At 39.7% G+C, this 13,440-nt stretch overlaps 1 protein-coding gene and 1 pseudogene across 2 annotated transcripts in view; one reads left to right on the forward strand and one right to left on the reverse strand.

Moving 5' to 3' along the window:
- Positions 1-13,440, forward strand: part of PTPRK (protein tyrosine phosphatase receptor type K) — a 634,437-nt gene that overhangs the window by 252,687 nt on the left and 368,310 nt on the right. The window lies entirely within an intron of this gene.
- LOC142453913 (U4 spliceosomal RNA) lies at positions 2,458-2,620 on the reverse strand (annotated as a pseudogene).

Genomic DNA, 13,440 nt, shown 5'->3' on the forward strand with positions numbered 1-13,440 from the left:
ATTACTTTAAAAGCAACAACAATAACAAAGGAAATACAAGTAGAATTTGATAAATAGAAAAAAAGTATGGTTTCATTTTTTTAATAAGTGGTATAAATATTTCCCCCAAGTTTTTATAAGCTTCATCTTTAACGTTAATTAGTAAAGTGATCTTAATACTTGAAGACATCTCAGCATATTTATGCACAGATTTTTTTTCTAACAGTACAGAGCTCTGCAATGCTAGTTTTAAAGATGAACTATTATATCCACCCTGGATGCGTACTTCTTTTGTTCAGTCTCATTTCACATGATGAAGCTCCCTGGGTTATATGTGCATAGTGTGTGCAAGCAAGTTCCAGCCTGGCCAGTGATTTTTGGAGATCTAACCGAAAGATAAAGCCCTGATGTCACAGTAGTTACACAGTAGTCGGTGAGTAGCGATACCAGCAGTTCAAATCTACCAGCTGTTCCAAGAGAGAAAGACAAGGTTTTCTATGCCTGTAAAAAGGTACAGTCTCAGCAACCCACCGGGACAGGTCTCACCGTCCTGTATGGTCGCTATGAGTCAGGAATGACTCGATGGGCCTGAGTTTCGTTGGCAGAATGCGGAGTCTCCGAGTTTCCTTGGCAGAATGCGGAGTCTTAGTGGAAGGCCAGGCTTTCTACTTCCTTAACGACCTGGCCCAAATGGTTGCTATGAGTTTGCATCCATTTGATAGCAGCGAATGAGGTGACACAGTAATAAAGCACTCAAATGTTAATGAGCAGTCAGTGGTGGATGGAACCACTGGCTTCTCTATGGGAGAAAGGTGTGACAGTGTAATAATTCTGTCCACACTTCAAGCCTTGGGATCTCTAAGGGCTCTACTCTGTCTTACAGGGTCACTATGATTTGGAGTTGACTGGAAAGCTGTGGTTCCTTTGATTGTTGTTTTATAGTCACATTCTATGGGCAAATGTTTCTTTGTTAAAGATTAAAATTTGGACCCTAAGTTGTTTCTTAATTGATTATTTTGCCTCCCCTTCTTTTTTCCTTAAGCTGCAAAACGTAACAATCAATGAAAGCAAATAACAGAGCAGAGTATTTTTTATTCATGTGCTTAGTGTTCAATAAACTACTTGATTGATGTTTTTATCAATTCTGTCACTTAGATACCCAATTGTACCTGTACATCAATTATTAGAAGAAACCACCATCCCATAAAATATATTTACGTAGCATATTTGCTATTAGGAAATAGCTTGGAAACACTTTTGACTAATGCAGAATACTTATGGATTTTTAAATTAAAATACAGCCATTATACTTTGCTAATCTCCAGGCTCTTAGTAATTTTCTCTATTAAAGAAACATTGCATGTTTCCCCCTCTGTATCAGACCCTACTTTGGTGGAGGTGTGCTATTCATAGAAGTGGTTGCCTTTGGCTCTACAATTTTCTTATCTTCAAGGAGTTTACACTTTTTATAAAACATCTACCTTAGACATTTGTTTTCTTAATTTTTAAGCCCCCTTTTATCCCTCTCTTTTTATTAATCATTTTATTGGGGGGACTCTTAAAAATCTTAGAACATCCCATCATTCAATTGTATTAAACACACTTACACATAGGTTGCCATCAATATTTCTTTCTACATGAGCCCTTGCTATGAGCTCCTCCTTTGTTTGCCCCCATCCCCACTCTCCCACCCTTGTGAATCCTTGATCAATTATATATTATTATTGCTACTTCATACCTTACAATGTCCATTGCCTCCCTTCATCACATTTGTTATGTGTCCCCCTTGTTGGAGGGATGGCAATATATCCATGCTTGTGATGGGTCGTCCTATGGCATCCCGCCCCAATAGCCCCTTTTTCTTACATTACAGAGTTGTGCTAGTAGACTGCTAACCACAAGGTCAAACCCACTTGTGGCTTCCTGGTTTATCGTTGAGGCTGTCTAGTCCTGAGGAGCTATGGTGGTGCAGTGGTTACAAACTGGCCTGTCAATATCAGCGTTTTAAGTGTGAAACTGCCAGCCACCTATGGGAGAAAAACGGGGCTTTATACCCCTATTAAGAGTTATAGTCTCTCCCTCTCTCTTTCCATATCTCACACAATACAATATATCCATTCAGATACAATTCTGTTGTTCCATCCCTTCGAGTAGTGTTATACAGTTATCAATGCTGTCAGTTCCCCATTTCCCCAGCTCCACCCCAAATCTTCCTGTACCCTCAGGGATCCATTACTCCTGTTACTCTTTCTGATGGGTTATCGCTCTTGACTTTCATGTACCAAACCATCTTGAGTATACAAATGAACATATGCAAATCTAATATGCTTAATGAAGTAAAACGAACATAAACCATGATAGTAAAGGGAGGACATGTTAAAGAACTAGAGAACTACAGGATAGTTCTGTGGTTCATCACCAGAAAACTCACAGGGGCAGTTCTACTCTCTCTTACAGGGTTGCTACTTGTTGGCACTGAGTGACTTCACTCTAGCAAAGATTTACAGTAAAAGAAACCTGATGTAGAGTCACTGTGAGTCAGAATGGACTCCACGGCAGGGAGTTGGGTTGGGATTTCTATTAGCAAAAACTGTGCCTCCAATAGACCTTATTGGCTAGGACATTGCCACTGTGCACAGCTTGGGTAGGGTTTCCAAGGGAGATTCATAGCTTTTCTTTCGTAGAGGTTATCTCATCTGCTGGGGCTTTTCCTTATGTGGCCACCCCCTGTTTTATATGCTAACTTCTCCTCATGCAACAGGCGAACGCAGTCAAAAGGCAAGAAGCATTTTTTAATTCATTTGGGAGCATTTCTGCATAATACTCACACTACTGGAAGTAAGGGAAGGGACCACCACCCCTAAAAGATCATTGACCACCCCAGTTCTTCCTTTGCCAACTTTCTTCTCCTTTTATTTTTAAATCATGTTATTGGGGGCTCGTACAATTCTTAGCACAATCTATCCATCCATCCATTGTGTCAAGCACATCTGTACATTTGTTACCATCATCATTCTCAGAACATTTGCCTTCTACTTGAGCCCTTAATATCGGCTCCTCATTTCCCTCCTTCCTCCCCACTCCCCCATACCTCATGAACACTTCATAATTCATAAATTGTTATTATTTTGTCATATCTTATACTGTCCGACATCTCCCCTTGCCCACTTCTCTCTTGTCCATCCCCCAGGTAGGAGGTTCTACATAGATTCTTATAATAAGTTCCCCTTTCCACCCCACATTCCCTCCATTTTCCAACTTTTAAAACCACCAAACTTACTGCCAGAGGCAGTGCTGACTCATAATGACTCCCTGTGGGATTCAGAGACCCTAATTGTTTATGGACGGGAATTATAACGGTACCTAATTACAGCAGCAACAAACTGTTTTATGGGAGTAGAAAGCCAGACTTTCTTTGGGGGAGCTGCTGGTGGTTTCAAACCGCTTATGGTGTGATTGCAGCCCCACGCTGCATAACCACTATATCTCCAGGGCTGTTTATTGGGAAATAAATATCGAGTCAGACTTAGTGTATCTTTGATTTGATTTACGCTTCCCAGATAGCCCACCAGCCAGAAGCGTGAACAGTGTGTGACCACGTATTTGTTAGATGCGGTAATCAGTCCTTTATGCTGGGGGCTGCTGGTTCTTAGGAAGCCAAACCAGCTTTTAACCCCTTATAGGTTAACATCAAATTTGAAAAAGGACAACATGCTATTCATGAGATGGGGAAATAAAGGCAAACATGATTCTCTAAATCACGAATCTTGGTGTTGTCAGCTCAAGAGAGGGCATATGGATTCTGCCATCATCAGCTTCAGAATATCCTGCCTCTGCAGTATAGCCTTCAGCGGATCCCTTAACCTGTTCTGTGTTTGCCTGCTTTTGTCCCCATAGTGTACCGTATTTTTGAGGTTAATGCATTAAATGAATTAACACATGAAAGTTGTTTAGAGAAGTGTCAGACCCGTGGTGTGTGTTTACCAAAAAGTTAGATTAATATTGCTATCTGCCCAAAGCCAAGTAGTTGCTGGACTATTCTTCCTGGGAGAAAAGCTAGCAAGTTTCTCCCGAGTGGTTTGCTGCCAAAAGAGAGGAAGCTACACATGTAGCACATCAAGACAAGACAGTAAGTGGAGCAGAGGTTTAATAAGGAAATTATGCTGCACTCACAGTGCAAGCAGCCTCAGTATTGGAGGAAGAGGACCCAGTCTAGGGTTACATCACTGGATTTTATAGGGGCGGGAGGTGGGAACCCCATTGACTGATCTCAATCCCAGTTTACCCATTGGTCCTTATTCTTGCATCGTGATTGGTCCATATTCCAGTAGAATGATTAGAATTGTAATCTACAAATTGTGCAGTTCATTATCATATTAGGATTGGGATGATTTATCAGGACCCCTGTGGAATGGATCATGTGAGACAGTTTAAGATAGGTCATTCAAACTGACAAATATTTACCGTATATATTCGTGTATAAGCCAAGTTTTTGTGGTAAAATTAGGTGCCTCAGCTGATATTTGGGTTGGCTTATACTCGAATATTTACAGTAGGTAGTGAAACTATGTTTAAAAGGCACAAACCCTATTATGTGCTTGCCTGTTAAATCCTGAGATCCTGCGTCTAAACAACCAGGAAACTCAAACAAAGACCAACAAAAATGGAGCTCTCTCCGTTTCTTTCTAATCTTCCTTTCTTCTCTGCGCCACCTCCCTCCATCTTTCTTTTTCTCTCTTTGTGGGTACCGCCCCTTCTTTTTACGTAGAGAACATGAGTTTAATGGCTTAGATTAGATAGAAGAAACACAAAGCACTGCAGGACGGAGAGATATAGATACACACACACACACATATATTTTTTCCCCTTTCTTTTCTTTTTGTGGACACACTCTCCTAGTAGAATATAGCTTTGGAGCCAAAATGTGACGGCTTTGGGGATGCTTTATTTTCCTTTGTGAAGGCTCTCACTGGTAGTGATTAGAATTGTTAGAGCTAATGACAGAGCAGTCGAGGTATGCTCACAGAAGTTTAGATTTGATAGCTGTACACTTCAGGCTATAAAACATTTTTATCGAAGCTCTGCAAGAAAAGTAGTAAAATGTTTGCTATTTGGAGCTTTCTATTCCCCAACCATTTTTTCCCTGTGAAAAGTTTGTTTTAAACAGAACATTGTATTAATCAGGGGTGCTTGGGAATATAGTGCTGTTCTCCTGGGATAATAAAATAGGCTATATTTAAATAGAATGGGTTATTTAGATAGGGAAAAGCTCTTTTTTCTCATCATAACAGACCATCACTAGAGAGAAGTCAGGCTTTGGATCCTTGTAGAGGCATGTAGGAGGACACACTTTAGGGACAGGATCAGAGTGCATGGGACACTTGGATTTCTTCATAGCTTTGGTATTATTGGACATATGAGACATTGGCCCTCGGTGCATGCTTAGATATCCATAATAATTGTTGTACATTATAAAAAGGCAATGGCCCTAATTCCCCAAACACCCCACTAGGGAGTTAATTCTGTTATTGCTCAACAGATAGTCATATCTTCATTGGATTGGCAGGTTCGAACTGCCAGCCTCCTGGTTAGGAAGCAAACACAGACCTGACATCTCTACAGGGATACTAATATCCCCAATAAATAGTTTTATTTGGTCTGTATTTTATTTATTATTCTTTACTGGCAGTAAATGCATGCAATTATTATAGATATTATTTATTATATCATAATATACAGGATATATTATTTATATAATATGTAGTATATTGTTATGTAATATATACTATTTATTATTGAAATTAAATATTATTATTATTCTTTACTGGAAGTAAATGCATGCAATTCTAGGTAGTTTAATCCATAAAGATGTGTGTACCATGCTGCTTTTAAAAGATTATGGAAACATCGAGTTGAAAGCTAATGGAATTTTCCCGTGAACGTTTTGAAGCTGCTTGATGTGTGTGTGTACACACCGGCATATGGCCCAGCCATGACCATAAATAAAAGTTCAATTTCTGGTTCTCTGACATGTCACTCAGGTGATCTCCAAAGAATACTTTTGGATGATTCTTGTCATAATCCTGGAGTTCTGTGATGGTCAGCCCTTTGAACTTACTGTATTTGTAGAAAGGTCATTTTCTGCCAGGTTGTTTCCTCTGCAGCTTTGTAACCCAGCCTGAGGTTGATCCTCTCCCAACTTCTTTAGAAAGTTACCAAGAATTTATTAGCTTATTACTACTTCCTAGCAAGCAAGGACTACCTCTTGTACTATCTGTTTTCTTTTTCTGTTATGAATACATTACTGAATTCAGTTTTTTACCCCCAACTTAAAAAATGAGGAAGCAAGTGTTAAAATGTCATCTCAGTGAAATCAATTATTAGATTTTATTGTGTTTTATGATTTAATTTAATACAGGAAATAGACTTATGGAAAACTTAGATGGACAGAGTTTTCATGTCCCTTAAACCATAAAATATCAAATATCTCATAATTTTTTATAGCATTCATCTGTCAATGGTTTGGCAAGTGCTAGATTTTATTCCAAACATGGGAGAATTTTTTGATAGCTTACTTGAGTGGTGGTACTTTCTGAAGAGAAACTCAATTGTTGTAAGTACCAGTTAGTCTAGGCCAGCTTTCCACTTGTATTGCGAGAATATGGGCCCTTGATTTTTATTCTTGTGTAAGACTAGGACCATCTGAAGTAGTTAGTTTATTGTGCCAACCTGGCCCATAAACACATATGGGGTTAATTGAAGGGCAGAGGGATAAATGGCTCAGTTAGCCTTGCCTTTCTAGTTCTCAGATCTCTTGCTTTCTGATGATCAGACCGGGGTGCAGCTGCCTTAGCCAGTTGCCTGTTTTAGCTGGCAAGGCTTACTTCCTGCAGGACATCCCCAAGGAGAAGCCACATGGATCTACTCTGATGCAGCCCTGGGTGCTGAAGCAGCTGTGTGGATGCCCCTGCCAGTGCTGAGATACTTTCACATTCACTGACTCAGCTTTTCTCCTGCAGTTGGTGTCATTGTGTGTGTTTTCTGAGATGGAGGAGGACTTTGTGGATTGGTGTCAGACATACGGGTTATTGTTGGCCTTGTGGGCTTGCACAGCACTGGGTTGGGATTTTTTTGATGTGAACTTAACCTTTATAAAACTCTCTCTTATACATATGAGTTTCTGTGGATTTGTTTCTCTAAAGAACCCAGACTAACACACCATCTATATTTATACAAAGGGAGGTGTTAAACTTGCTTTATATAGGAATAAATATATTCTTCATAGTTTCCTGTAATCAAATACCTGGTCACGTAATTGATTGCGATCCTAGAAACCTTTCATAAAGAAAATGAAAAAATACTCGAGAGAGAGAGAGAGAGAGAGAGAGAGAGAGAGAGAGAGAGAGAGAGAGAGAGAGAGAGAGAGAGAGGGAGGGAGGGGGAGAGAGAGAGAGTAATTCTCTATGACAGCCGTGACCACAGTATATACCTGTGGTTCCTGTTGCACATCTAATTCTGAGTAAATTTTCTTATTAGACTTGTCCGGACAAATTCATTATTAGTAGGGCTGGCGAAAATTATGTCAAGATGCAAATGGTGTTGCATAGAACCTCTACAACCTGAACCGACCGTTTTGCAGTTTGTGATATATGCTATTGAGTAATACCTGTGAAAAGCACTCTAGCAAAAAAGAATAATGTGTAAAGGCGAGTGTTATGGGTGCTTTTTGGAAGCTGTGCCCTGTCATTTTCTAAGCTGCAGGCATGCTATTTTCTGTTTAGCTATATTAGAGGGATGGAGTGAGTCTCCAAGACTTACTCTTTCACCCACTGCCGTTGAGCTGATGCTGACTCATAGAGGCCCTGTAGCGCAGGGTAGAACTGCCCCTATGGGTTTCCAAGACTGTAACCCTTGAAAGGAAGGAGAAAGCCTGGTCTTTCTCCCTAGGAGCTGCAGCCCTTGAGGATTACAGCTCAGTACATAACCATTATGCCACCAAAGTGGTAGAAATATCTGTCTTTCTCCCATAAACTGACTGGTGGTTTCGAATTGCTGACCTTGCAGTTAGCAGCTCAACTCGCTACCATTATTCCTCCAGAAGGGTTCCTGGTTCCTCCAGGAATGCATAAGGAACTGATCTGCATTTCTCACTCTGTATGCAGAACAATAGCTGTTGTTTTTACCTTGGTGTATGTGTTACCATAGTATATTTATTTGCCATGGTTACAAGATGTTAATTCTCTTATGTATTTTTATTGGACTCAAAAATATACTGTAGATTAGTTAAATGATTGTACTTTATAAGGTAAAACATTCTGTATTGGCATTATCTCAGTGTTATATTTCAACTGAAGATCATCAGGACACCTCTATAACTGTAGTTTTCTACTGTCTGAAAGTTTGACCTGGTTTATATGCATAAAACTAAGCTCTGCTCTGGGATTAAATCCATTACTTTCTTACTGAGCAGCAAGGTTGTTACCAAATGAGGCAGGCGGTTATAACTTGCGAACCTATTAGTGGAAACCTAATATGCTGTCTTCCATTAACTGGGTGTACTTCATTAATCACAAAAATGATGCATGTTGAAAACTATAGGGGTTTGGCTAGAAATTGCAAAGTGATAATATAACGGAGTGTGCCATTCCCTAACTCAACAAACATTCAACTTTCACAATTTATTTTCTTCTGAAAATTTTCATTGGTTTGAAAAATGAAATGTCTGGAAGGGCGTGACATTTTCTAATTTTGTCTCTTTTTAAAAGGTTTTATTATAACATGTGATTTACTGGTATTTTGGCAATAGCTAGATTTGTTAAAATCCAGAGCTCATGCTGGCTTTCGGTCTATGAAGATTGGGATTTAAACTACATGATTGTTTACTTAAATAAGAATCCTCTAAGATTCCTGTCTGAGCATTGGAGGTAGGCTATAGAAGATCCAGCTCAGCTCATAAATCATCCCTACAGAGTGAAAATGAAGGGATAGCATTTGTGTTATAGGTCTTGGAATGCGTCTCTTTTTTGTTGGTCCTCTATCTATCATCCCTGGGGAGCCTGGCTTTAGAAAGCATGTGGGGTGGAGGTTGCCAAGGGTTGTCACTACATACCTTATAGATATAACTTCTTTATCTATAAAAGGTATAAGTGATTTGGTTCATTTTCTCATAAAACCATATTGTAGGCTCAAAAATTATTTTACTTTATTCTACATTGATAGGATTTTATTCTCCCTTACTTTCCCAACTTTCTTTCCAAGTAGGGTTGGTCATGTGGATATATTTCTGGCCAAAGATTTATAAGGGAAGTCTGAGAGACTCTTGGGAAAAGGAGGCACTTTATTGATGTTTGGAGCAGCACATGATGGGGGCAAAACATGGGCTTGGAGCTGCTCCAGTCGTTTTTTAACCTTTAGGTAGACATTGTTCATCCTATGACTTTTTTTTTTTTAATTTTGCTTTTGTTCAGGAGTTTGTTCTCTCTAAATAGAAAGAGTTGAAGTGAAGCTGGTCTTTTGTGTAACGACTCAGTTGTGCTTAGCCTAGCCTTGTTGAATCTGAACTAACACCCTTATTATTCCTTCATTTTCTGTACCTCTTTGTTAATTATTTTGTGTATATTTGATAGAGTAATCTACATGTAACAGGAAATCTGATTGAATCCTACTAAACCACGGCTTCTGGCCAAACACACAACAAAGCAAGATCCATTTAGTTTGAATCAGTTTAATTGTTTCTGATGTTGTGCAGTCCCCTTTCTCACCACCGCTTTTCAAATGTGCTTCTAGAAATCAGCCATTGGAAACCTTGTGAAAAACAGTGCTACATTGATGAACGCGGGCTGACCATAAATTAGAATCAACGCAATGTCAACTGGGATATGATAAAAACTAAGATGTAAACAATTCTGCATGTATTATTCCCTCCTTTATTTTGTCCACAAATTTTGTTAATTGATTAGAATTCAGCTTGTTTCTTAGATATTTGCCTTGCTGTACAATTTTAATTTCTCTGTGAGCTCTACTTATTTTCATTTCAAATACTGATTTTGTTGTATTTGAGACTGCTTGTGGGACGTGAAGCAAACTTCAGCTTTTCAAGGGGAAAACAAAACCATGTGGCATTTTATATATATATATATATATATATATATAAAATCATTTATTGGGGCTCATACAACTTATCACAATCCACATAGACATCAGTTGTGTAAAGAACACTTATACATTCGTTGCCCTCATCTTTCTCACAACTCGCTTTCCGTTTGACCTCCTGGAATCAGCTCTTCATTTTCCTTAACCCCACTTCCTTCCCTGCTTCCCCCCTCCCTCATGAACCCTTGGTAATTTATAAATTATTATTTTATCATATCTTACATTGCCCAGCGTTTCCCTTCACCCACTTCTCTGTTGCCCATCCCCCAGGGGGGAGGTTATATGTAGATCCTTGTGATCAGTTCCCCCTTTCTACCCCAGCTTCCCTCCTGGTATCACCACTCTCTTTAACCAATATGTCCTGCTGTGGTGGCTTTACTTTCAAAATCTAGAACACAATGGAAAACTAAGTTACCTAGATTAGTATAAGCTTGTAAGTTGAGAGAAGATCATACAGAGGAATGATCTAGGGACTGCCTGGCATGGTTACCATCTCTCGCCATTTAAAGCATTAAATTTTGGCAATAATATATGCATTCCAGTGCTGTCTTTGGTAGAGTGAGTTAAGAATTTAAACAAATTTTGAACTGTGAAAATTTAAGCAGCCACTAATCCAATGTACAATTTACAGTTCATTTTAGCTTTTTCAATTTTTAAATGCTATTCTGAAACACCGTCACTAGAAAAGTAGCGGCTACATGTTATTTCTGCATGTAGTAGTACAAATAACCATTGCACACACAAATGGAAATCCCTGGTGCAAATCAGATTCTTAATATTCTCTGAATGATCTTTTAAAAATCATTCTTCTCAGCTTTCTGGAAACAGTAAATCAATTCTCATTTTATGCTGAAAAGTAAGATCTATACTTGTAAATTTATACCAAGTCATTATTCATGGATGTAATAAAGAATGGAAAAGTTCTAGCATCTGGAGGTCAGAGTTTGGTTGAAAGCTAAACATCTTTACATCTTGGCACTGGCAACAGCAGCACCAATATAACATCTGGAAATAGATACTGAACTTCCTGTGAGTAAATGGTTATTACAACACACTTGGCACTTGGTCGTGAGTTAAGGCTCACAAAGGTCTGACAGTGGTGTAGCCCCATCAGTGTTAGATAGATTTCTATTTGTTTTCTTCCCTCTCCTTCACTTAAACGTTTTAAAAAACACTAACAATCATAAGCAGAGTAACAACACAAATTTTTTTGCGTATCCATGTATTAGGTTTAGTGAGATGCTGCATCAGAATTACAAATAGAATGCTGTGTTTGTGTGTTTATAGTATTAAAATATATAAAAATTTGGAAACAAAATGTCACATGACCTGTGTTCAATACCAGGTTCATTTGGTGAAGGCCTATTTGCTCAATTGGTGACTCAATTGTGAGACTCTGGAGCAGGGGTCCTCAGACTCTTTAAACAGTTCACTGTCCCTCAGACTCATTGGAGGGCCGGACTATAGTTTTAAAAAATGCTGTGAACAAATTCTTACCCACAGTGTACATATCTTATTTTGAAGTAAAAAAGCAAATGGGGCAAAAACACCTGGCGCGCCGGATAAATGTCCTGGGCGGGCCGCATGTTGCCCGTGGGCCATAGTTTGAGGACACCGGCTTTAGAGTTCCACCCTCTCTATCAGGAGATAATAGCTAGTGTTCTTGTACTTATATTCCATGAAGTTCTCCAAAGATCACGAGCGCTGATTGCACTGGTCATGGACTTGGCCGCTCCACACAAGTTCAGCCCTTGGAACCCAGCAGCTACTTCAAGGCCATCTGCTTTGTAAAGATGACAACCTTGGAAACCCTGCCGGGGAGCGCTCCTCTGCCCCGTGGGGTTCACCCGGAGTTGGAGTGTCTGTGGGTGCAGTTTGGTTTGAAGGTAAAGCTGCACAGAGTCAGTGGTCACGCTTTTTCCTGCAGAGGAAGCGGAACAGGCTGGAGTAGAAATGGGACCTAGAATAGTCCTGAGGACAAGAACAGCATTGACTTTCATTCTGAAGTCCTGCCAAGGATGGTTCATTTATTTACTCATTCCACAAGTATTTATCCAGCGAACCTAATCTTTGCCGGGCACCATCCTGGGCATCCGGAACATCCACAGTGCGTGCTGAATAAGACACTTGGTTCCTGTTCTCTCAGCAATTCCACCCTAGGGGTGGCAGGAAATTACAACACACTGACATAAAAATAATGGGGAAATATCAGAATGTACTAAGTGCTACTAAAATAATATCAAAGAGGGAGTCTTGGAAACCACATTAAACCAGTGATCCAGGACATCTCTTCGAAGAGGTCACCTTCAAGTAAAAATTGAATGATGAGAAATAATTAGCTATGCAAGCCAGTGGAAGAGTATTAATGATGGAGAAAAAGAAAAAGTTAGTACAAGGGTCTCTATCTAGAAGATCCTACATGTACTTGGAGGGAGTGTGGTAAGACACGCTCCGTCTCTACATTGAGCTTTGGAATCCAAGGATACAGTTTGAAAACTTTTAGAGAATTTATGAGAAAGTTTCTTAGACTTTATGGCATGCATGCTTTGAATTTCTATCCCTCTGTAAACATTTTCACTGATTACTGCCTAATCACAGTACTAATTATGCCCCATTTTGATAAAGTCAGAATTAACCCAAACCAAGCCCAATGCTATCCAGTCAGTTCTGATTCATTGCAACCATCCAGAACTGCTGTGTAGGCTTTACCAGGCTTGTGATTCACAGAAGCGGACCACCTCGTCCTTTGACTGCAGTGGCCTGCTGCGCTCCATCCCTGGAGCCTGCCTGGACACTCTACAGTCTGTGTACGCATCGATTGCGACAATCTTTCTAGTATTATTGTTGATAGCATAGTTCCTAAACTTGTTTGGCCTACCACCCCTTTTCAGAATAAAAGTCACTCAGCAGCCCTCTGTCAATGAAACACTTTTGTACTATGTAACCCTTAATCCCGGCTGAAGTTCATTGCTGTTCTCCTTTGGGTCAGTACTGACTCATAGAAACCCGATGTACAACAGAAGGAACACTGTCTGGACCTGGGCCATCCTCACAATTGTTCTTATGATGGAGCCCATCGACGCAGCAACTGTGTCAAACCCTCTTGCCTGAAGTCTGGCTGCCCCTTTGCTTTACAAAAGTGTGATATCCTTTTCCAATTTGGTCTTTCTTGAGAACATGTCCAAAGTATGTGAGACCATCTCTCCCTCCTTGCTTTGAAGGAGCATTCTGGCTGTACTTCTTCTAAGATGGGTTTTGTTCTTCTGTCAGTCCATGGTACTTTCAATGTTCTTTGCTACCGCTATCATT

Source organism: Tenrec ecaudatus, chromosome 7 (assembly GCF_050624435.1).
Source record: "Tenrec ecaudatus isolate mTenEca1 chromosome 7, mTenEca1.hap1, whole genome shotgun sequence".
Lineage (NCBI taxonomy): Eukaryota > Metazoa > Chordata > Mammalia > Afrosoricida > Tenrecidae > Tenrec > Tenrec ecaudatus.